Here is a 27,301-nt window from a genome sequence, read left to right on the forward strand (position 1 = left end):
CTCTTGTGTATGGAGTCATATATCCAACAACACTATCTCTTTTTCAAGAGCATTCATTTTAAATTAGATCAAAATATATATTCAAACCAAACTACAGGTAGGAAGAAATACAATCAATAACGAGCCATTTACCGATAAGGAATCTAGATTAAGAGTAAGATCTAATTGTTGATCAGGTAATAACAACTCATAACATGATTTCATTTAATCTACTTCATTTATATTCGATACTTATCTCAATCCATAGCCACCTTATTGAATATTCATAAGGGCCACCTTATAAGTTATAACTTATATAATAAGAATTCTTATTAAAATTACTCAAATTGCCATAAAAAGTAGATAAAACATCTGGGTGAACATTTTAACTATGTTGTTCACAATTTTATGTTAAAGTATTAAAGAAAATCACAAAACATAGATGATGAATACTAGAGAATTCGTTGGGTGAAGCAGGGGCTCTTCCAAGGAAGACAAGACAATGAACAAAAGCATTCTTCTAAGACATTCGCATTAGACAAAAAATAGCTCCCAGGATGACCATATGTGGTCTAGATTACTTCTGGGCTAAGTTACTTAATGGAAAAGCAACATATTTTAGATGGGAAAAGTGTCAACCTCACTAGGAGAAATAAGAAGGTTCAAGACCATTTTACTAAGTTACTTCATTGAGAAGTAATTCTTTCCTCATTGGACAAAAGGATAGACTCATTGGATGAAAGAAGGCGGTCATAACCCACTTGAATAAGCTAGACATAATAATAAAGGCACGCTCGCTAGACGAGCGAATGATCTCGCAAGGGAAAATGGCCTGATCAAAACCCCTATAGAGGTCAAAACCTTCACATGGAATACATTCGATGTTTTGGAGAATATAACAAAATAAATAACATAGAGATCAGAGAGGAAGTAATCTCAAGAGAGAGAATCAAATGAATGACAGACAAAATTTTGTTGAGTTGTTTAGGATGGATTTGTTGTAGGGTTCTCTTCCAACTTAATTAGAGGTCATTTGTTCGAATTCGGTTATGGGCACGCAGCAGTGTCAAATCTCTCGAATGAGAGCTTTAAATTTGCCACCTAATATGGTCCTTCCCGTCTCGAGAGTTACTGTCTATAATTGCGCATAAAGGATATACGATTTATACCAAAAAAGACTATGGACCTATTTGAATGAGCTCATTATACTAAAAAAAAACTATGGACCTGTTTGGATAAACTTATTTGGACTTATCTATTGCCATAAATTTTATGTTATTGTTTGAGAGGTTTAATCAAAATAGCTTATAATATTTTTCATTAATTTTTGTTAACTTAATTTTATAAATTCTTCAAAACAGCTAATAAAAATAACTTATAACATATATAAAAATAGTTTAAATTAATTTTAACTTTTTTTATAAAGATAGTTTATACAAACTTACGAGTGAGTAAGTTTGTATTTGATAAACACTTGTGGCATAAACTACAAGGTTATTTTATTCAAACAGGTTCTATATTTTCTTTCTTATCTAAACTGTTTGTATTTCTAGCAATCCAATGGTTTTCTTTTTTGTTATTTGTAAAATTAGAACTTATCGGATTAAGCGTCGGCACATTAATTTTACAAAAATAACTTTAACATGAAATCACTCAAAAGTATGGCCTTGTTATCCAAATTGATTAGTAGTACATAATTGATTAAAGAAAGTCAAACTCTTAGCTGTCTAAGAGTATATACTCTATTAAGCATAGGTCAAACAATAATATATGGTGCTTCTCTAACTGATTTATGTTTTCCTCTATAGACAATACATAAACGACTTCCACCTTGCATCGTTTTACATATACGACCTGTCTTCATACAGTCATAATATTGAATATACTATTTCATTTCACACCACCTATACTATTTTTTACTACACAGCTTAATAAAATGATAGACGCAATTAATACTTGAAAACCTTATTTGTACACATTAATTTATGTTTTCCTCCTTATTTTCAATCGATTAATACGTATTTGAAATATTTCTTGCCAAACAAGCCTAACTTGGTTTACATAATCCATTTCACCATACTGATTAAGACCACCCCACTACCTAATATTATGATCTCATGCATGAAATTGCAATATACTATTTGAAATATCTATGAGCCTCCCTTCTTCTATAAATATCGATCTTATCTTTTATTCTTCTCATTCAAAACATATCTACCAAAGTACTACTTTACTCATATATCAACTTTGTTTTACCATTCCTATAGCTTTAAACACAAAAATGAAGTCCATTACACTATCATTGCTAATCATGGCTTTGGCCATTACACTATCAATAGCCACATCTTCTGGAATGGAAGAACCAAAATCTAATCTTCAAGGAACTAGCCAATTATTTCTTTCCCGAAAACAAAATAGAGTCTCTCTAACATGTGACAAATATCCCAAGATTTGTCATGTCAAAGGTAGTTCAGGCTCTGATTGCTGCAACAACAGATGTGTCAATATTACCACGGACATGTTTAATTGTGGGAAGTGTGGAAAGAAATGTAGCTTTCCTAAGATATGCTGTGAAGGTAAATGCGTGAATCCTAGGAGTAATGAGAAGCATTGTGGGAAATGTGGTAACAAGTGTGACAATAGAGGTTCTTGTGTTTATGGAATGTGCAGCTATGCTTAGAACTTGAAATGGATTAAGTGGTATATATAGTGTGAACAATAAAGCCGCCACTGCTAAAATTTATTTTGATCCTTGCATTGATTAATTGGTGGCTCAGTGTACTAATAAATGATATTGCTATTTCTTGCTGTTGTTGTTTGGTATTGTTATTAATTGAAGAAAAAATGTAACTGGTTGTTTATGAACTAAATAAAAGAGCTGCTATTCCAATACTTGAAATTATATATATACTCCGTTTTTATTTAATTGTCTTCTTATTTGCAATTTTTTTTATTTATAATTATTAGAGGTATTTTCCTCTAGAGGTATGCATTTTTATAAAGTGTAGGTGTCTAATTTGAGAATTAAAATTTTAGTAGGTGTCTAGAGGTATGCCTTTTTAGAATAATAATGAAATGTGAGTAAAGTGGGGAAATAGTCTCTCATTTTATAGTAATGTGGTGATTTGAACATTTATAAGTGGGAGAACTCACACACCTATCACCTTAAGATTTTAGGTGGATAAGTAGTGTGTCTCTCACAAAGGTGTCTAGTCCTACACCTTGCAACGAGACACCACTTCCTAGACTAATACCATTTGTTGGAGGAGCTTTCACTAGAGAGTATTGATACAAAGTGTAGGTGAGTGGATTCTCCCACAAATTTAGTAACATGACATATTCGATAACTTCCATACGTTTTAATTCAACGGTAAATTTTATTATACAAATATACGATAAAGAGTTATCGAAGGTGTCATGTTAGTAAGTTTAACACTTGGTGTCATTTGATTCATATATATATATATATATATATATATATATATATATATATATATATATATATATATATATATATATATATATATATATATATATATATATATATATATATATATATATATATATATATATATATATATATAAAGCGGTTCTAACGTCGGACGCAAAATGCATTTTACCTCGGCAAAACAATTAAGGTAATGAAGGGCGTCATGAAAAGTAATGACTTAACACCTAGGTTTTTAAAACACCAAGGTAAAGGAAGTAATGACTTAACACCTAGGTTTTTAAAACACCAAGGTAAAGGAGGATTATGGCATGAGTTCGAACTCCAGTTTTTGCACTTTTATTATATAAAAATACTAGAGCCTATTTTATCTCGGTTTATCATAAAAATCGAGGGGTAATTATATAATTTTTTTAAAAATAAATCTTGTTACAGCGTTTTTCATAATATTACATTTTTTTAATAAAACTCGATACAGTGTTTATAAAGAATATTATATTTTTTTAATAAAACTCGATACAGTATTTATAAAGAATATTACATTAATTGTCCATGAAGATCATATACTGGGAAAATCTTTTTTGTACGGATCTTGCATGTATTTGTTTCTGGTGAAAAAAAAGTAAGATAATTAAAATCTATAATAAAAAAATATTTTCGATACAAATAAACCAGATGATTTTCTGCTCTTGCAATCCATCTAAGAGAAATTTTCCAAGTTTTCTTAGGTTTCATATGTTTCATTTAGATTTCCAATATCGTAAAAGAACTTATATAATGGACGTCCTTTAGGTTTTACGCGGATCACTAATGGTAGATTCTTGAGCGTTGATAACCTTTAAATGGACGATAAAGATTTATTCAAGGCCTTTGAATGAAAATATGGAAAAAAATACTTAACTATCATCTCGGTTTTTAAAACAACCGAGGGGTTAGAGTAAAATAATTATTTTTTTTCAAAAATGGTTACACTGTTTACCCAAAATATTAAAAATACATTGTATGAAACAAATATTTACATAATATCATCTTGTTTATCTAGAATATTAAAATTACAGCCTGAACAAATGTCTCATACAATATTTGTTGCATACAATGTATTTTTAATATTCTGTGTAAACAATGTAACCATTTTTGTAAAAAAAATTATTATTATTTTACTATAACCCTTTCGTTTAAAAAAAATCGAGGGATAATAGCATTTTTTTAAATGGTTACATTGTTTTTCCAGAATATCAAAAATACATTGTATGCAACAAATCTTCGCAAAATATCAAGATTGTTTACACAGAATATAAAAAATGCAACATGACTAGGTCTCATACAAGGTGGTAGAGATCTATCTTGAATGTCAGACATGTCTTCACCAAGATTGGTTATTGATGCTATCATTATCACTGCTTTCACTAGCGTATACAATTTGCATGCTTGGAATGCATTCAACTTCTAATCAGGTGTTTGTTCCAAAAATTGGAAAATATTTTTCCAGCACTTGCAATCCATCAGTAAAGACTTTTAGGAATAAATCATAGTTGTTCAAAATCTTCAACAACAACAACATCAACAACATCAATACCATTGTTTGAGATGGATTGCAAAAGCTGAAAAAATATTTTGTTCAAGGTAGAAGAATATTTTTTTTCCAGTTTTCCAATCCATCCTAAAAAAATGATGCATTCAACGGTGGGACGGCTACAAATAAGAGAGTATTAGGGTAAAATCTATTCAAAGAGTATTTATAGTTGTTTTGGACTAGCCAAATTGTCTTAATTGACCCAATCCACTCATAAGTGTAAAACGATCCGATAAGCATTGGCCCACTCCGTCGAGCAAACAGGGCAAGTCTCCCTTTTTATCCATCTGTCGAGCACGGCTAAGCAGTGGTTCCCCCAAAATGTAGAGCTATGGTTCTCCGTCCTCGCCAACGACTAGTTCCTCTTGCCCAGATGAACCAAGAACTATTCAACGATTTCCTATATTTTGGGCCCTGGAATTACGCCCAGGCCCACGAATATAGCTTGACCTAGTCCAACACCAAAAAGAACACTATAAATAGCCCTCTACACCTAGAGGGCAAGGTAATTAAAACTTTACCCAAAACTTCATACTTTCTGTTGTACCTTTGTTCTCTCTTACTTTGGCATCGGAGTATCTTGCAGGTACAACCCTTTTTTTTCCTCAACCATCACCGAAGATCAAGCCATCATTGTTGGCCATCTGTTCCAACTCATCCTGAACAATAGTAAAATCTGATTATATTTTCCCTCGATTTATCAAAGAAACCGAAGGGCTAAATCATTTATTTTACAATTATTAACAAATAAAAACATAAAGTGCATTGGCTGCGATTCGAAGCATGTCTTGAATGGTATATCACCTCAATTTTTATAAAACCTGAGGAAACTAGTTGTTTTTTAATATATATATATATATAATATATATATGACGAGCCTTAGAATAAAACCTCGGTTTTTTTGGATAACGTGAAAGCTTATTCCTGAAAAACACTTTTGGATAGCCTCTCCAAAGTGAATCAGGCAAGACCTCAACAATTATGTGTTTAATGAGTTTTTTAAGAGGGGAATTAAGGACTGCCATTGTTGGGGTTCCAAAGCATCGTATCCACTCCTTTCTATGTTATTCATTGATTTGTCTCTAGTCCCCCCCCCCCTCTTTTCTCGATCTCTATAGACCTTTTTATATTGTAAATCCTTCCCTCCCAAATAGTCATGATCAATATACTTTATGGCCATAATACACGTAACCTCCCTTTAATGTTGGTCCTAATAGACTTTATGGCCATAATACACGTAACCACCCTTTAATGTTGATCCTAATAGGCTTTATGGCCATACATAGCTGCCCATTAGTTGTAGTCATAGTGAGTAAATGACCTTTGGCCAACCTTGTAACATATCCCTCTTTGACAAACTTTTTTACAAGACCCGATGAACTGAGTTCGGAACAAGTATATAACTCGCCCTCCGACCTCAGATAACGAGACATATCTCGTTCCAGGATGGCCCTCTGAGAACCCGACAAACCGAGTCTGGGATGGGAACGGAATTCGTCATCCGACCTTAATCCATTAATGCTCGGTATATCTGATTTTTCTTCGACTTTAGGGAGCTTGTAACGTGGCTGTGAAATTTTCGGGATATCAATAAGTCCACCAATTTAACAACGAAAAAAATCTTTGACCCAAAAATAAAAGGAGGAATAGAAGTTTAAAATTTAGCTCTAATGAAAATATTTAATTGATATAGAAAGATAAATTATAGTTTAACAAAAATGTAATAGTTAACTATATAATATTATTAAACATTTCTTTGAAGAAAAGATTGGTTGTTTGAGCCAAGTTATTTTTTTCTTTGTCATGAATTAGAATTTTCAAGCAAGCTTTGGTTTTGACCCTTGAAATTTTCACATAGAGCTAACCATGATCGAACATGTCTTTAGGCAAGTATAATCCAACATATTCTAAATATTGACATTGAGACTTGTTAATTTTAATGGCAAATGAGATAATGAAAGGGAATTGTCTTCTGATAAGTTTGAATGATCACTAAGACTATGAAGGAGATAATGACATCATGAGTATGTAAATGATGTTTCTAATATTTTTATTTGAAAAAAATCCTTGTATCAATCACATGGTTGATAAGCTTTGTAACACTAAACCTAGTATCGTTGCAATACCTTTTAGATTGATCCAAATTCTTTATCAACGTATTTTTGGGCGAAAATATGGAGTACTCAATAGTCTAGAGGGGGTTGAGTAGACCTCCAAATTAAAACATAAGTTGAAAATAATTTGAAATTTTTTTATCAGAGTTTTAAAACAAAAGATGATTTGCGCAACGGAAACAAATTTCAACGAACAAAGAGATTATAATTTGCACATTATGACTTAACCAGTTCACCGAGTAATCAAGATCGAAACACAAAATCATTATTGCACTGAATATATGTTGAAATTACATAAGATGCGTGCTTTTACAATATCAATACTACATGAATTTTATAACCACAATGTTCAGCTTAATCTTCAACAAGACAAACTTAAAGTTTCGATTCTAACAAAATCTACGCTTTTACAAATAAATGAATACCAAAAGAAAACGAAATGACGTGCAATTCTAGAAGGCGGTAAAGAACAACCTAACATGAGATTTATACGAAATTAGAGAGAGAGAGAGAGAGAGAGAGAGAGAGAGAGAGAGAGAGAGAGAGAGAGAGAGAGAGGTACACCATAATTTATAATGGTTCAATTATCGTCTTTGCTAGGCTTAATCCACTCTCCAATGGTTGTGCATTGAAATTTTTTATCTTCTATTATGATTTGTGACAAAATTACACTAGTTTCCTCTACTCAATAGAGAAGATCCTGAAAAAAATTTGATTTCATATGTCAAATTTTGTCTGAAAAGTGGTGCTGATCCTCCTGAAACAATTAGAGAAAACATTACACTATTAGAAGTATGCTTGATTGAGCCTTCATACTAGGCCATTGGTCGGGCCAAAAGAAGCATAATACTTTGTGAAACTTTCCTGATATAATTTGTCCACTCCTCCTTAAAATAATTTCTAACTAATTATATTATTATAATTTGACTTTATTCAATTACATATATACCAAACATTTACACTATATTTAATAGTGTGAGATTTTGGATCGAACTCTAGTATGGCCGAAGGGTAGCTTCTTGGTTGGACAAGGTTAAGCATGAAGTCGAAGGTTGTTCACATGTTTGTGTCGAAGATGCTAGGGTTGTTAGCATGTTAAATTAGGTTTTAATGTTTAAACCCTAATTTGTTAAGTTAGCTTGTTTATTAAGTTGGCTTGTGTAATGGGCCTTGCTGAAAAAGCCCATTAGTTAGTATGTTAGGTTTTATTATAAATAGCATACTAGTCTCTCATCATTGCTAAGCTGCAAATCCTAATTTAGGGTGAGAGAGGTTATTTGTTATTCTTGTAAACTTGTAATCTTGTTTTAAGAGAAAGTAAAAGAATAACGGTTATAACCAATTATTGTGTTCTTCTTCTCCCCTATAATTCCCTATTATACTTTGTTATTGGTATCGTTTTTCACAACAAATTGGTGCGGTGAGCGTGGAGAAGATGCCGTCAACAAAGTATGAGATTGAAAAATTCACCGGAGTGAATGATTTCGGTCTGTGGCGCTTGAAGATGAAAGCCCTACTGGTTCAGCAGGGTTGTTTGGAAGCGTTGAAGGGAGAGGCAGCCATGAATTCTGCATTAACGGCAGCGGAGAAGACAACTATGATCGAGAAAGCACACAGCGCAATTTTGTTGAGCCTTGGTGATAAGGTTCTCCGACAGGTATCAAAGGAGACGACGGCATCAGGGTTATGGGTGAAACTTGAAAGTTTGTATATGACCAAATCGCTGGTAAATCGACTCTACCTGAAGCAAGCTTTGTATTCATTCAAGATGATTGAAGACAAAGTATTGGCTGAGCAGTTGGATATGTTCAACAAGCTGATTCTTGATCTTGAAAATATTGATGTGAAGATCGATGATGAAGATTAAGCGCTGTTACTATTGTGTTCTTTGCCTAGATCACATGCTCACTTCAAAGAAACTCTCTTGTATGGAAGGGAGTCCCTGACGTTTGAAGAAGTTCAATCAGCCTTGTACTCTAAGGACTTGAATGAACGAAAGGAGCATAAACCTTCGACTGTTGGCGAAGGTTTGGCCGTTAAAGGAAAACTCTTACGAAAGGATGGTAAGTTCGACAAGAAGAAAGGCAAAAGCCAGTCGAAGTCTTACAGTGGCGAAGCATCTGGCATTCGATGCTACCATTGTAAAAAGGAGGGTCACACAAGAAAGGTGTGCCCTGAACGCCTGAAATATCATGGAGGTAAGGATAATGGCAACGCTGCCATTGTTCAAGATGATTTTGAATCATCTGATGTTCTTGTGGTTTCAAGCAGTGACTCTAAGAGAGAGTGGATTATGGATTCAGGTTGCACTTGGCACATGACTCCAAACAAAGACTTGTTCGAGGAATTATGTGATCAAGATGGTGGATCAGTATTGCTGGGAAACAACAAGGCTTGCAAGATTGCAGGTATTGGATCTGTTAGATTCAAGCTCCATGATGAGTCAATAAGGTTGTTGACTGAAGTCAGGTATGTTCCTGATTTGAAGAGAAATCTGCTTTCTCTTGGTGAATTCGACAAGAAAGGATATGTTTTCCAAGGAGAGAAAAGTATCCTAAGAGTCATGAAGGGTTCGAAGGAAGTCTTGAGAGGCGTGAAGAAACAAGGCTTGTATACCCTTGAGGCTGAAGTTGTAAGTGGTTCGTCAAATGTTGCATCCACGAAACCTTTGTCGAAGACAGAAATCTGGCACATGAGATTGGGCCATGTCAGTGAAAGGGGTCTGGTCGAATTAGGGAAACAAAATCTGCTTGGTGGAGACAAAGTCGAAAAGCTGAAGTTTTGTGAACCCTGTGTACTTGGAAAATCTTGCAGAGTGAAGTTCAACAAAGGCAAACAAAGAACACATGGATCCCTTGATTACATCCATGCTGATCTTTGGGGGCCTGCAAGGTGTGCATCACATTCAGGAGCAAGGTATTTTCTATCCATAGTAGATGATTATTCCAGAAAATTATGGGTATTCATCCAGAAGACTAAGGATGAAACTTTTGAGAATTTCAAAAGTTGGAAGACTCTGGTTGAAAATCAGACTGGCAGGAAGGTCAAGAGGTTGAGAACCGACAATGGCCTTGAATTTTGCAATGAGGCATTCGACAGTTTTTGTGCTGCCTCTGGTATTGCAAGGCATAGAACTACTGCAGGTAATCCACAGCAAAATGGTTTGGCTGAAAGGTTTAATCGAACTATTTTGGAGAGAGTCAGATGCATGTTGACTAGTGCGGGGTTAACAAAGGTGTTCTGGGCTGAGGCTGTTTCGACAACAACATATCTGATAAACAGATGTCCTTCGACAGCGTTAGATATGAAGACACCTGAAGAAGTTTGGTCGGGACATCCACCAGATCTCGACAAACTGAGAGTATTTGGCTGCGTAGCCTATGCTCACATTAGGCAAGACAAGGTCGAACCTAGAGCTCTGAAATGCATGTTCATGGGATACCCTGAAGGAGTCAAAGCTTATAGGCTATGGTGCCTAGAGCCAGGTCACAGGAGGTGTATCACCAGTCGAGATGTAGTTTTCAATGAAGCTGAAATGGCTTTTAAGAAAACTGATGATGTTGGTCGAAGTACAGAAACATCTGACGAAGAGCTGGAACAGGTAGAGATTCCTGTTGAGGTGGAGCATGTTGATGCTGAATTGCATATCCCAGATGAAGTCGAAGAAGAAGCAGAAGATGCTGAAGTTGAGGAAACTGACGATGACTACCTATTGTCGAGAGATAGGTCGAGAAGAGTCATCAAGCCACCTCAAAGACTTGGATATGCAGATCTTATAGCTTATGCCTTAATCTCTGCAAGTGAGGTTCTAGACGAAGAACCTAGAGACCATAAGGAAGTTATGAGGAGTCGAAATAAGACTGAATGGCTGAAGGCCATGGATGACGAGATGAAATCTCTTCATGATAATCACACTTGGGAACTGATCAAGAAACCTGCTGGGGCAAGGTTAGTCAGCTGTAAATGGATTTTCAAAGTTAAGGAAGGAATTGAAGGAGTAACGTCGAAAAGATATAAGGCAAGGTTAGTCGCAAGGGGTTTCACTCAGAAAGAAGGTGTCGACTTCAATGATGTGTTTTCTCCTGTTGTGAAACATAGGTCCATTCGAATGCTGCTTGCCATGGTGGCACAGTTCGATCTTGAACTGGAACAGATGGATGTGAAAACTGCGTTCTTGTATGGTGATCTAGATGAAACGATCCTGATGAGGCAACCTGAAGGGTATGTCGAAAAGGGGAAGGATGATTATGTGTGTAAGTTAAAGAGATCCTTGTATGGGCTGAAACAATCTCCTCGACAGTGGAATAGGAGATTCGACAAGTTCATGGCACGCATAAGTTTCATTAGAAGTCAGTTCGACCACTGTGTTTACTTCAGATTTCGACCTGGTAATTCATTTGTTATTTTGTTGCTTTATGTGGATGATATTCTCATAGCAAGCAACAGTGTTGAAGATGTGATGAGGGTGAAGGCTGAACTCAATAAGGAGTTCGATATGAAGGATCTGGGAGCTGCTTCCAGGATTCTTGGAATTGACATTCGAAGAGATAGAAAGAAGTCGAAGTTATGCCTATCTCAAGAGGCATATCTACGGAAGATTCTTGAAAAGTTTGGTATGTCGAATTCGAAGCCAGTTGTGACTCCAACAAACCCTCAATTCAAGCTGAGTATTGATCAGTGTCCCAGTACTGATGTGGAAAGAGCCTATATGAATAGCATCCCATATGCTAATATAGTTGGTTCTTTGATGTATGCTATGGTTTGTACTAGACCCGACATAGCATACGCAGTAAGTCTTGTAAGCAGGTACATGGCGAATCCTGGAAAGGCTCACTGGCAAGCATTGAAGTGGATTTTATGGTACATAAATGGGTCTCTGAATAGAGTCCTAATTTATGGTGGAGCCTTGGGTGAAGATGGTAAAGCAGTAATCGAAGGATATGTCGACTCTGATTATGCAGGTTGTATGGATTCCAGGAAATCTATTTCTGGATATGTTTTCACTATGTTTGGCACAGCAATTAGTTGGAAAGCAACACTTCAGAAGGTTGTTGCTCTATCAACCACTGAAGCGGAGTACATTGCATTAACTGAAGCTGTGAAAGAAGCATTGTGGCTTGAAGGTTTTGTGAAGGAGCTGAAACTTCAAGGTCGAGGTATCACTGTTAAATGTGATAGTCAAAGTGCAATACACCTGTCGAAGAATTCAGCCTATCATGAGCGAACTAAGCACATTGATGTGAGGCTGCATTTCGTCAGAGGAGTAATCGAGCGTGGAGAAGTCCAAGTGCTGAAGGTTTCGACTGAAGACAATGCTGCTGATATGATCACCAAGACATTGTCGAGTTGCAAGTTTTTCCACTGTATGCAGTTGGTAAAGCTGCATGAAGAAAGCTAGTTTGTTCCCTTGATGTTGTAGAGTTAGATCCAAGGTGGAGATTTGTGAGATTTTGGATCGAACTCTAGTATGGCCGAAGGGTAGCTTCTTGGTTGGACAAGGTTAAGCATGAAGTCGAAGGTTGTTCACATGTTTGTGTCGAAGATGCTAGGGTTGTTAGCATGTTAAATTAGGTTTTAATGTTTAAACCCTAATTTGTTAAGTTAGCTTGTTTATTAAGTTGGCTTGTGTAATGGGCCTTGCTGAAAAAGCCCATTAGTTAGTATGTTAGGTTTTATTATAAATAGCATACTAGTCTCTCATCATTGCTAAGGTGCAAATCCTAATTTAGGGTGAGAGAGGTTATTTGTTATTCTTGTAAACTTGTAATCTTGTTTTAAGAGAAAGTAAAAGAATAACGGTTATAACCAATTATTGTGTTCTTCTTCTCCCCTATAATTCCCTATTATACTTTGTTATTGGTATCGTTTTTCACAACAAATAGAAAAAAAACATGTTTGTTTTACAAGTGCTTTAATGTACAACTATTTCTTGAAGAGAAAAGAGATCTTTATTGAAGTATGATCTTTAAGTACTTTAAAGTATGGCCTTGTTATCCAAATTGATTAGATTGAAGAAAGTCAAAGTATTAGCTATCTAAGCGTATATTCCTTACAAGCATAGGTCAAGCAATGGTATATTGGTGCTTCTGTAACTGATTTATGTTTTCCTCCGTAGACTATACATAAACGACTGCCGAGTTACTTCGTTTTACATACGACCAGGCTTCATATAATCATAATATTGAATATTCTATTTCATTTCACACTACCTATACTATTTTTATTAGTTTAATAAAATGATAGACGCAATTAATACTCGAAGTATTCTACCTCATTTTCAACTGATTAATACGTATATGAAGTATTTCTTGCCAAACAAGCCTAACTTGGTTTACATAATCAATTCAGCCACACTGATTTAGACCACCCCTCTAACTAGTATTATGTCATGCATGCAATCTATATGAAATTAAAGGCCAAACTATGTATGAGCCATGAACCTTTATTCTTCTATAAATAGACCATCGTTTATTATTCTTCTCATTCAAAACACATTCACCAACCCAAAGTACTATCTTACACATATCCAATTTTCTTCTACCTCTCCTTGCTTTAAATACAAATATGAAACCCATGAACCTTTTCCTTTTGACATTGCTAATTATGGCTTTGGCCATTACATTATCATCATCAATATCTTATGCAATGGAAGAACCAAACTCTAATCTTCAAGGAACAAGCCACTTCATCCTTTCCCGAAAACAAAACAGAGTCTCTCTTACATGTGATAAATATCCCAAGATTTGTCATATCAAAGGTAGTGCAGGCCCTGATTGCTGTAACAACAGATGTGTCAACTTAACCACAGACATGTTTAACTGTGGGAGGTGTGGAAAGAAATGTAGCTTTCCTAAGATATGTTGTGAAGGTAAATGCGTGAATCCCAGGAGTAACAAGAAGCATTGTGGGAGATGTGGTAACAAGTGCGACAACAGAGGTTCTTGTGTTTATGGGATGTGCAGCTATGCCTAGAAACTTGAAATTGATTGTGGTATATATAGTGTGAACAATAAAGCAGCCACTACTAAAATTTATTTTATCTTAATTTGCATTCATTAATTGGTGACTTGGTGTAATAATAAATAATATTGCTATTTGTTATTAATTGAAGAAAAAAATGTAACTTGTCGTTTATGAGTTAAATAAAAGAGCTGCTATTCGAATACTTGAAATTATATATATTCGGTTTTATTTATTTTTCTCTTTGTTTATTTGGTTCTTTTAGTTGAGAAAATGAAGAATATGGTGATTCGTTTATTAGGTGGAGAAGATGAAGAATATTGTTGTGTTTTTTGGGTAAGGCACAAAAAATTGATGAAAAATAATACAAAAGTGAATGAGACTTAACTTTAATTTTAATGTTGAAATAAAATATTATTTGGAGTTTATATTTCGATTGGTAGATAAAACATGAAACTGTAAGAGTTGGAAATCGAAACTAAAACATGAGTTGTAGATGTATGATGTGAGAATTATATATATATATATATATATATATATATATATATATATATATATATATATATATATATATATATATATATATATATATATATATATATATATATATATATATATATATATATAACATTATCTAATATCTAATTTGTTAATCTCAAAATATTTCTTAATAGTTTCTTTTCTAATTTTTCTAGGTCTTCTGCCTATAGTTGTTTGACTTCTCTCAATCTGATATATTCTTCTTAGCAGCCAATTTTATTTTCTATACATGTCTTTTTTCTATATGTCCAAACCACTTAAGTCTATTTTCTTGTAATCTTTTTATATATGTGCTACCTTAACACTCTCTCTAATATTGTCTTTTTAATATTATCATGTCTATGAAGGTGAGAAAAACACAAGAAAGGGTTGAATTGTGTTAACTTTTTCTTCTTTTTCTTTTAAAAGTCTCTTATTAGATTTTGAACCCAAGGTTAGAGTCTGAATCAGAGTTTTAAGTATGTGGCAGAATAAATGTTCGGAGGTAAAGAAGAAGGACATATGCAATCATCTAAGTTCCTCCCACAAAATCGGAGTTTTCCAGTCCCCTTGAACTTCCAAGGAATTTTTATCATAACTAAATCTGATTACAAACGTTCAAACACACAAGCAAGAGACTTCAATGCTCAAGCAACAAGAAAGAGACTTCTAACAACCTATCTTATATATATTAAGGATTGTTTAAGACTAACACTTGATATACAATCAGAGGTGTAAACAAAATGCAACACAAAAAAACTCTACGACTTAAGAACTTCTAAGAATATACAATTTATAACAAGTTCTAAGTTTATGCTTGTGCAATAGTTTTGACAGAGTAACAACTCTTTTATTGTCAAGGCGCAATGTTGTGTATCTTCTTCCAATTTTCATCTCCTTATATAGAGGAACACAAAAGAGTCGTTGGAGAAGATTTCACGCACAAGGAGTCTTTGAGAGAAGAATCATCAGAGAAGTTAGAAAGCTTCCTAATATGGTTAATGTCGTTGAGAGGCCACTTGAACTTCCTTTACTAGAAGAGGAATATTATCACTTGAATTCCTTCTGTCTTGTGCAGATTTCTACTAAGTCTTCACGTGACCAGGAGATGACTATAACAGAAGAAAAATTTCTTCAGATTCTCATAGAGACCTATCAGAGTTTCTTGATCCTTGAGCTTTAACTGGCTTTAGGTTTTGAGTCTTCAGAAGTTGAATCTTCATAAGTAGACTTCATTTAGAATTTGGGATCTTCAGGTCCTGATCCTTGATCAGGTCCAGAGTCTGAGTCTTCAGGTTCTAATCCTTCAAAGGTTGACTTTCTTCAGACTCTGTTCTTTAGAAGTTGACCGCTTCAGAATCCTATTCTTCAGAGTCTGATCTTTTAAATATGCATTTTAAGGCTTCTCTTTGAATGTTTAATGCAGTGCCAGAACTGACTTTGAATTAGAATTTCGATCTATTTTCCCTGCATACTTGAACCAACATTAGTTACCCAATTATTCTTTAAAAAAATTTATTATCAAAATTTAAGGGATATGGTACAAACCAATATTGTTCCAACAGTCTAGTCTTATTTAATCTGATTTATTTTGATTATTGGGGATCAACCATGGTTTCTAAAATTTCCGGTGCAATATAATTTTTTCTTTTATTGATGATTTTTCTTGAGTAACTGATAAGTGCCAAAATGTACTTATTTTGTGTATGTAAATAGTGGCACTTATCAATACTTTTGTTAATACCGTTTGAATAATTCCCCGTTTTGTATATAAATACGTATACTTTGTGAATAGTTTTATTTTCATATACTTTTATACCATTTTATAGTTTTTCCTTTGTTTTTATAGGTATTCATGCTTATTGGAGCCTTGAGGAATAAAGTGTCAAAGGCACGACTTCGATTTCGCAGTTTTGGTGCAAGCCCGCTTAGCCACCGTCAAGCGGACTTCCATAGGCTCAAAATAAGGATGACCAAAATCATCATTTTGGTTTCCATTCATTCATTATTGGATAGATCATTGAATAATATTTCCAACGCTTCGAACCGGGTGCAATTCGGAGTTACGGTTCTCGAGTTATGGCGAAAACAAAATCTGATTTTTAGCAGAAGCGGACTCTGTGCCGCTAAGCGAGCTGACGAATTTTCAGACTTGTTAAAAAGGGGGAAAATCACATTTTTAGGTTATGGGTTGGGTATTTTTTAGTCCCAACACCATCAACTTCATTCTTAGAGTATGATTGGCTTAGAAAACAACACCGGGTCATGCACTTGGAAGATCGGAGGTGGATTTCTCATCAATCGGAGCTGACAACCCGCGAGATGTTTGGTTTATCTCTTCTATTCTATGTGTATTTCTTTGTGTTGGGTTTGTTTGTATAGTTACTCGAATCTTATGTATATTTACCGATTATAATGTTATGTTTAACTTGCTTTACAAATCTATGTTGATTGTTGTCTTAGATTTTTGCTCTATGCTGGGGATTTGGGTTGCTTTAGAGATAAACTTCTTGAATCCTTATCTAGGATGATAATTTGTTGCTTCTGAACTCTAGAGAAAGATTTAGAGCTAGCATTCACTGTGGGTATCTGTACTTAATACTTTCGTGTTTGAGCGACGTGCGAGAGATCGCCGACGCGAGAATACGAATGTTCTCGCGACTTCGCGTTAGATATAACCTTAGTTGTGAGATGATCTCGTTTGTGCTCCAGAGATGGACGCTTATGTGAGAGATACGTGATGGCATAGATGAGTATCGTAGGTTGAGTATAACGGGTTGGTAAGTGTATGTTTGTGAAGAGTGAATATATTTACATTCCTGATAATTTATTTCTCTTCTAAGAATGTGTTTATTTTTTTCCTGTCTATATCTTTGTTTACTTTTTGCTCATTCAAACCAAAGTTCAAAACCGTAGAAACTGTTGAATGGCATCTCTCCATCCCTGAGGACGTTATATAATTCCCGGATCAATATTTCCAAATCTTTTTTGTTGCTTGGCGTTATGCCTGCTTCAACAGTAACTTGGATTTTCTTGATAAATAATAATTCAAATTACCACAATTGTTAATTCAACTTTATAGTATGACATAAGCACAATTTGAGAAAGGTATTAAAAAAATATGTTATGACAATGGTAAACAGTTTATCAATCAGAATTTTTAGAGCTTTACCAATAAATAGGGGCATCATCCATGAATTCACATGTGTCAACACACCACGATAAAATGGTGTTGCAAAAAGAATTTTTTTTCTCTTAAAGTCGCTCGAGATTTTCTCTTCCCAGTGTATGTTCCAAAAATCATATTGAGGTGAAGCAGTTTCGACTGCTGCTTATATACTTAATCAGTATCATCTCGTATTATATTTAATAGTAGTCCTTTCCAGTTTATAATTTCACTTTTTTACTTTTGCTTCTAGGTTGTTATGTCTCGAATCTTGAGTAGTTAGTTATGTATCTTTTGTCCATGTCCATTAGCAATACCAAACTAAGTTAGATCTCGTGTACCCTTAGATGTGTATTTATGTGTTATCTTCCTAACAGAAGAGGGTACACATATTATCATTCTCACAAGCGTAATTACTTTTTTCTAAAGATGTCACCTTTCAAAAAAAGTGTCTTACTTAAATCATCCTCAGCCTCAGAATGGAGCATGAATGACTCTGACTCTGAATTTGAGTTTTTGATCCTTAGTCATAACTTGGGTCTACCTTTGAGTATGATTTGTTTCATATTGTGAGTGAACCTACTTCAAGTCATAGTCTTGAACCTACATCTAGTCATATTTCTATTCCTTCATTGTCTTTTGTTTTGTAGGAACTAGTACCTTTGAAACCAATTATAGTGAATACAAAATTATACCTGGTTTACTATAGAAACAACTTCAATTACCTGAATTGGAGGTAAAGTATTGAAAAATATTCTCTTAGTGATTCTCAAATTTTTTATAATATTTGTGATATTGACCTTAATGATTTTCCCATTGCTTTAAGAAAAGATAAAAGATCTTGTCTCTCTAAGTATAAATATCATATTTCTCAATATATCTCCTTTAGACATCTTTCCACGCAATATCAAAATTTTATTGTAGTTATTGATTCTCTGAGAATCCTATCATCTAGTGAAGAAATATTGAAATATAAACATTGAGCCCAAGCTATGAGTGAGAAAATGGAAGATCTTGAGAAAAATGGTAATTAGAAAATTATTGACTGGCTGGGAGGAGGCAAGAAGCCATTTGAATGTAGATAGATCTATAACGTAAAGCATAAATAAGATGGCATTGTTTATAAGGAAAGACTAGTAGAAAATTGTTATAATCAGACATATGTCATTGATTACGATGATTCATTTGCAGTAATGGCAAAGAAGAACATTGTTTGAATTTTACTATCTCTTGTTTCTTATTCTGGATAGAAATTACAACACTTTGGTGTTATAAAGTGTTATTACATAGAAACTTAGATGAGGAAATGTATATGAAGATTCGACCCGATTTCAGTACCACGGGTGGAGCCAATAAGGTATGTCGATTAAAAAAGACCTTATATGGACTAAAGCAGTCCCCTCGAGCATGGTTTGGAAAAAAGCTGAACCAAACCAAACCAAATCAATGCGATTTAGTTCGATTTGGTTGGTTCAGTTTTTTACAAATATTTTTTTAAGCCATACATACACATATAGATGACAACAAATAAAAACAAAACTCGTCATATTTTGACAACAACATTCCATTTAATATGTAAAAATTAAATTAGACAAAAGTGGAATAATAAACATAAAATAATAGCATAAAACAATATAAAAATTATTATAATGAAACAAAAAAATAAAAGTGACGAGAGATTAGTGAAAATGAAAAAGAAAAAACAAAAGAATTGAGAGATTAGTTAGAGAAGAAGATGTGCGATAAAAACGAAACTGAAATAGAGAACATTTGCACAAAAATGAGAAAGTGAAAAAGAAAGAATATAAGAGAATAGAGGTTAGAGAAGAAGAGGGGAGATATATGTGGCAAAGGAGGCGCGATAATGCTATTAGAGATTTGAGAAGATCGGGACTGAAATCATATGTGTAAATGAGAAAAGTGTTCGTAATCATAAGGTTAAGGTATAAGAGGTTTAAGTTTGGGTTGGATGTGACTTAAGTAGAATTTAGATTGTAACATAATATTGTTTGATTTGGTTTACAAAATACAAACCGCAAATCGAATCGAGCCGTGCGTTTTTGTTAAAAAATGACTCAAATAAATCCGAACCAAATGCGGTTTTTTGTAGTTACAGTTTAATTTGATTTGCGATTTTCTATTAGGTTGGTTTGATTTTGAGCACCCCTATATTTACAAATATTTTATTTTATTAGTACGAGATTCATTGAATAAGCTCGTTAGATTTAAATTTATATCTACTTAATCTAATTTATGCTCCTATTATAAATTACAACTTTAAAACATATTAAAATATTTTTTCTACAAGTCACCAGAGTAGAAAGATACTTATAATATAAACATAATTTTAATATATATATATATATATATATATATATATATATATATATATATATATATATATATATATATATATATATATATATATATATATATATATATATATATATATATATATATATATATTCTAAACATAATCTTAAAAAAAAAGGATTTTAGATACACCAATAACACAATCAATCACAAACAATTTATTTTATATAAAAACTGCTTTAATATATTTATATTATGTTGTATAAAATACACTTATAATTTACAATAAGCATTAAAAAAAAGGATTTTTTAACCTACCCCAAAGCATTCTTACACACCATCGAATTGACAAAATTGCCCTCATGCTTCCGTAGATTCATTTTCGAAATACTTTTTTTTTGTAAAAGAATTTATTTTTTCCGTAGATGCATCTACGGAACCCCTTAAAACATAATGAAACGTGGGATTTTTCCAATTAAATGGGAATATCAGAATGTTCCGTAGATACATCTATGGAAGATTTCATGAACTTAATTAGTTTGATATTTTTCCAATTAATTGAGAAATTAATTTGGGATTTTTCCTTAAATTGGGAAAATCTCTTGGGAAATCTCAAATTTTACTATGTTTTAACAACTAAGTAGATGTCATCGAACTTAATTAATTTGGAAAAATCTCCAATTAATTTGGAAAAATCTTCCGTAGTTACATCTACGGAAAGGTTTGATGGGTTTGATTAATTGGGAAAATCCCAAATTCTTAATTAATTGAGAAAAATCTTCCGTAGTTACATCTACTGAAAGGTATGAAGGGATTTGACAATAGAGTGTTCCGTAGATGCATCTACGGATCTTGGTATTTTTCCAATTAATTGGGAAAATCTGAAGTTTCACTATGTTTTATACGCTTCTGTAGATGTATCTACGAAAGGAATATGGATTGCGTCCGGATGTGCATCTACGAAAGCAGAGGGTAAAATTGGAATTTTGCGTAGTGTATAAGAGACCTATGGGGTTGATGAGAAATCCTCTTAAAAAAGGCATTTATTTCAATACCAACTTGAGTTATGGGGCATCTTTGTGGGGCTGAAGCTGATTATGCAGCATGGCTTTTCAAAGATGGAGGTGAATTCAGACTCTCGGGTGGCTGTAGAGGTTCTATCTAAAGCAAAGAAGAACATGGATTGCGTTTCGAATATGAAGCAGCAGATTATTCAAATGATGATTGCTATTGGAGAGGTGGAAATCACTTTTACGCATAGGGAGACAAATGCTTGAGCTCACTCTCTAGCCTGTCATGGAAGAGTGATGCAGAATGATTTTCTCACTTTTCTTGAGGCACCCGACTTCCTGTCGAAGGATTTGAAGTTGGACATGGATGGCGTTCTGGTTTCTAGGCTTCTTGTTGTTTAGTTTCTTGTTGTCTTGGGCTTAGGCCCTCCCTTTTACCAAAAAAAAAAACATTTGGTGTTACGGGTTCATGATGAGAAAAATTCATCCCATGAGTATTTTTTTTGTGGTCTAAAATAAATATTTGGATTTTTTGGTGACGGAAAAAATACGGTAGAGTTTGTTGGCGATGACGGAAATTGAGAATTTTTTTTTTGACAGAAAATAAATTATATTCATTCATTCAAATCGATAGAGTACATCGTTGCAATACAAATTCAAAATCGCCAAAAACAAAAAGGATGAATCTGCGAACAAATCCACAGCATCCATGTTAATAGCATAAAACGGCAAATTGCATATGCCTACAAATATTAATGTATTGACTGTATTGAGATGTCCGAAATATTCATGCTTCCGGATCTGTAGCGTTGACGACACCAAAGTCATTGATTGAATCTGCACTAGATCGAAACTAATCTTTCAACCTGAAACAAATGAACGCCACACAAAAACGGAAAAACAAAATACCCGCACAAAGACGAGAAATCAAAATACGCCACAGAAATATGGAAAATCAAAACAAACGATGACCCACGAAATCACAAAAAAGACAAAAAAAAAGTGTGAAAATCACTTAATTAAGTAATAGATAAACAAAAACGATTTGGAGGGGTGATTTTGGATCAAAATTGATCCTAAATCACCCCTCTTTGAGAGAGAGGGGAAGGAAAAAGAAGGAAAGTGACGGCTAGGATTGAGAATTTTGAAGATTAGAATTTTGCTGATTTTGCATAAAATGGAACATAGATTGTTGAAAATTATATTGATTAAGGTTCAGTTGGCCTTAATAATAATAATAATAATAATAATTTGAACTAAGAAGATGGAAAGTTTGGTAAAATATATGATCAATTGAAGGCTAATAAGATGAAATTGTGAGAGAAAAATTTTAAATACTATCAGTAAGGAATAAATTTGTAAGAAAAATTTGACTAATATTTGCTTCTATTTATAACCAAATAAATTATTAAAATAAAAAAATTAAAAAGGCAAAAGAGCCGTTGAGCACAGCTTTCCAATTATATTATTATTTTAATTAAAAGTACCGGTCAAGCAGTGGTGTATGGTGGTTCTGTAACTGTTTTATGGTTTCGCCGTAGACTACATAGTATAATTTTGGGAAAATACTTAGATGGACACAGCTACACCACCTGGATTTACACACAACCAATCACATTTTTTTATTAATTAAATAATAAAACTAAAATTTTCTCTCTCCTCCATTATCACAACCACCCTCCATGTTGGCAATTAAAAACGAAATTAAATTTTAAATCATTTAAATTTCTCTCTCTTCTTATTGGTTGTTCCTAAATATATGGATTTAGGTACGTGTCCATGCAAGAATTGCTCATAATTTTGTATAAGTTGTTCATTGACATAAATATCTAGGACATAATATAATTTTTTTTATTGATAGGACATAATATAATATAATATACTATTTCATCTCACCTTTCTATATACAAATTAAAGAAGCATTAAACCAAGTTTTAAAAACCGGACCGATCATCGAACCGTTGAGGATATTGGGTCACTGGTTTATCGGTCGAATCACTGGGTCATTGGTCAAACCGCACGACCAAACCGGATTAAACCGGATAACTTGGTTAAATAGACCTGTCATTATATAGGTATAAAACCGGTCGAACCGGATGATTCAGTCTCTAAAAAAATATAACTAGCTTTTAAATTTTTTAAAAATATCATATCATAAATTCACAATTTCATAACTTAAATTCAAATTTTAAACAAAGGTATCACACATAACAAAAAAGTAAAAAATTACAAAGTCTAATTGCAAACAAAGTCTAATTACAACATAATCTAATTGAATAGTTTATAACAAAATAACTCCAATGTGTACCAAATTTAATTCAAAATAGGATCCTCCTAAAAAGAAAATCAAATAAAATTCAATATGTTTATGCTATTTAAGAAAATTTATTAGCAAAGATAACAAATAGACAATAAAGTTTTTAATTTTTCACTAACGAAAAAAACTATGTGAGAATGCTATTTAAGTAATACACTACAAAATATATTTAAAAAAAAGTTTAAAAAAAAGTTTAAAAAAAAAAAACATTTAAACCGCTGGTTTTCTGGTTTTCCCGGTTTTCACCGATTCCCACTGGTTTGATGGCATACCCGATCTGACTATTGAACCAGACCAGTTACCTAGCCGGTTCCCGGTTCGACCGGTCGGTCCGGTCCGATTTTTAAAACACACTGGCATTTAATACTTAAATACCTTATCCCATAATACCAATTTTAAGGTTGTAAAAACGTGGATACATAGAGTATATATAGTCTTTGACCTCAAAACTTTCTAAATCTCCATACCTAAAGTGTGAGAGTCTCTCTATTAGATTATTTGATTAAAGAAAAGCTTAAACACTTCATCCGAGAGTACATATTAATTGTTGTTTAGTCTCTATTTTCATCCGATTAACATGTGGGTAAGAAATTTTTACTAAAAGAAAACGTGTTCGAAGAATTTCTTGGCAAACAAGCCTAACTTGGTTTACATTATCAATTCAGCCACACTGATTAAGACCACCCCACTAACTAATATTATGATCTCATGCATGAAATTGCAATAAACTATATGATATTTCCATGTACCTCCCTTCTTCTATAAATATCGACCATCTTTTTTGTAATCTTCTCATTCTATACATATCAACCAAAGTAACCTTTACTCATATCAACTTTCTCTGACCTCTTCTAGCTTAGCACAAAAATGAGGTCCATGAACGTTTTCCTTGTGACATTGCTAATTTTGGCCCTGGCTGATACACTAATATCAGCAACATCTGAAGAAATGGAAGAACAAAACTCTGATCTTCAAGGAACAAGCCACTTCGTCCTTTCTAGAAAACAAAACAGAATCTCTCTGACATGTAACAAATACCCCAAGATATGTCATATCAAAGGTAGTGCAGGCCCTGATTGCTGCAACAACAAATGTGTCAACTTTACTACAGACATGTTTAATTGTGGGAGGTGTGGAAAGAAATGTAGTTTTCCAAAGATATGTTGTGAAGGTAAATGCGTGAATTCTAGGAGTAATGAAAAAAATTGTGGAAAATGTGGCAACAAATGTGACAATAGAGGTTCTTGTGTTTATGGAATGTGCAGCTATGCTTAGAACTTGAAATGGATTAAGTAGTTTGACCAATAATTATGGAATTTTGATGATAACAATATAATTGAGAATCATAGATATTCTAAAAGATTTGTTTTTATGTATAAAACAGCTTTTGATCATTTGTAAAAAAAAAAATACGGTTATGATTATCTCCTCACTATTACAAATAAAACAATATAATTTTAAAATTTACACCCATTTTACTAAAAACGGGTGTAAATGAGAATTTTGGTGGCAATTTTATAAATAAAATGTCACTTTTGCATTATCTGGTTATAATATACACCTTTTTTCCTAAAAACGGGTTTAAATTAAAATTTTTATTATAATCAAATTTCAATTACTCCTTTTAAACTAAAAAACTGGTGTGAATTTATATAAAAAAATTGTTTAATTTTATAACTCAAAATATATAATCTATGTGGCAATATTAATGGGTCTATATTTATTAGGTGAATAAAATATACTAAAACTCTTTAATAACATAATTTATTAAAATATACAAAAACAAAATAGTTTTTCATCGCATGCATATCCATTTTCAATCAACTAGTTCACTGAACTTCATCGCATCGCATGCATACCGAAACCCATTTTTCAATCAACTCTGTGAACTTCATCGCTTTCACCGATCATCATGCATTTCGCGTTGCTTCTGTGAACTTCGTCTCTTCGCTCATTCGCTCATTCGCTTAACTTCCTGTGACGACTGAAAATGGCTTCTCTCATTCGCTCATTGAAAAACGAAGCTCTCTTTTTCTCCAACACCGCACCGCTCATTTGCTCACCGAAACTGAGAGGAAACCATTTCTCAGTGACGACAACGAAGCCGAGAGGAAACCATTTCACAGTGACGACATTGGTAAGGAAGAATTAGGGGTTTTTTTACTTTGAGCGACATTGGTAGCTGAAGAATTAGGGTTTATACTCACAAATTAGTTCCTATTGCTATGTGTAATTTTGTTTGAAATGAATTTTGTTTGATATGAATTTTGTTTGAAATGAATTTTGTGGGATTCTAGCTTTTTCGCTTCTTCTACACTTAATTTAGCAGCCATTCCATGAAAAGCAGTGTTGTAACTGTAAATGATTCTCTCTTCATCATTGTTGTCTATTTCAGCTTCTACTGATTTAGACAAAACTGATTTCACTTTTGATGAATACCAATCTAGATGACTGGAAAACACTTCTGGTTTCGCCGAGTTTTCCATTTGAATGATGTAAGTGTTTTTGGTAAACTCAACATTTGTTGAAGTTAAGAAGACTATACTCAAGAGAAAACATGTTTTCTTCCCTATTGTAATTGATATTTTTGTAGAATAGACATACTTTTATTGATATGAATGTTATCTGTTTGATTAAATACCTCATAGACATTATCTGTTAGTATTTGTTTTTATGATGCATTTATTTCTCTAATTGGGATATTTGTAGTCAGCAACACGACCGTTAAGGCTTGCTATTGAGACACTCAATCCGCTTGCCACACTTCTTTTGAACATTAGCTAGTGTGAAACATATCTAAGCCCTGAAACATTAGCTAGTTTGACAAATATATTTTTGAACATTAGATCATGAGTGTATTATAAATAAACTTAGTGAAATACTCTGACACTAACAAAATGAATGGTTTAGAATTAACATATCATATCTCTGTCCTGAATCCTGATATTATAATTATCTATTGTATTTCACAGGATTAGCTCTTGAAGCACTTGCATCTTCTGAAATTGATCAGAATAAGGTAAAGTTCTGAAACTTTCTAGTGGTTGCTTTGCTTTTCTTTTACTCAAATTTTAATTTACATGATGTTGGTTTGCAGTTAAAATGAAAAGGTATTCTGCTGCCAGTCTTGTTGATTTCTCATTTTCTACACAACTTTCGACTTTTGCTTAGAGTTTCATTTCTTCATTTCAATGAGTTAAATTTGCATGGCATGCTGTTCAATGATTATTGGCTAATTATATACCTTTGAAATAAGAAGCAGCAAAACTCATATCATATTCCTCTTTCTTTTTCTGCTTTGATGATCCACAGTGAGGAACACTCTTGCTACGAGTTCTACTTGATACCATCATCACAACACAACAACAGTTGATTTTGTGCTATATTTCAGGTTGATTTCTCTGTTCATGAAGTTCTTAGGATTTTTAGAATATAGCCATAATTTGACAGAATGAATGTCAACTAATGTTTCATTGCTTTTGTTCTTGTAATCTCCTTGCAGCAGAATCATCACCTTTTACAACTTCGGCATAGGTAGCCAACAAATGGCTTTCCCTATTTTTGTTCAATTTTTCTGCATATTGTGTTTTAGTTTCCCTCAACATACCTTGCTTTTTTGCTATGTCTCTCTCTTGAACTCTTTGAGAGCTTTCCATTGTGTTGCTTTCAATATGCAGGGCAAGTACTGTGTTGATTAAAGCTCCTTCTTCTTTCAACCAACCCCTGCATCTTTAGCACATTTTGAGGTGAGTGTAGTTTTTGGTAATCACTTCTAAAATAGTGACTGGTGCTTGTTTTTTGTTTTTGAGTTAAATATACTAACTGATAAGATTCCCATAATAGGCTTGGTTAAGCTACAAAATGGTGACTCTTAGTTGTCATGTTTGATTCTCTATTCATGC

This window comes from Vicia villosa, linkage group LG4, assembly GCF_029867415.1.
Source record: "Vicia villosa cultivar HV-30 ecotype Madison, WI linkage group LG4, Vvil1.0, whole genome shotgun sequence".
NCBI classification, from domain to species: Eukaryota; Viridiplantae; Streptophyta; class Magnoliopsida; order Fabales; family Fabaceae; genus Vicia; species Vicia villosa.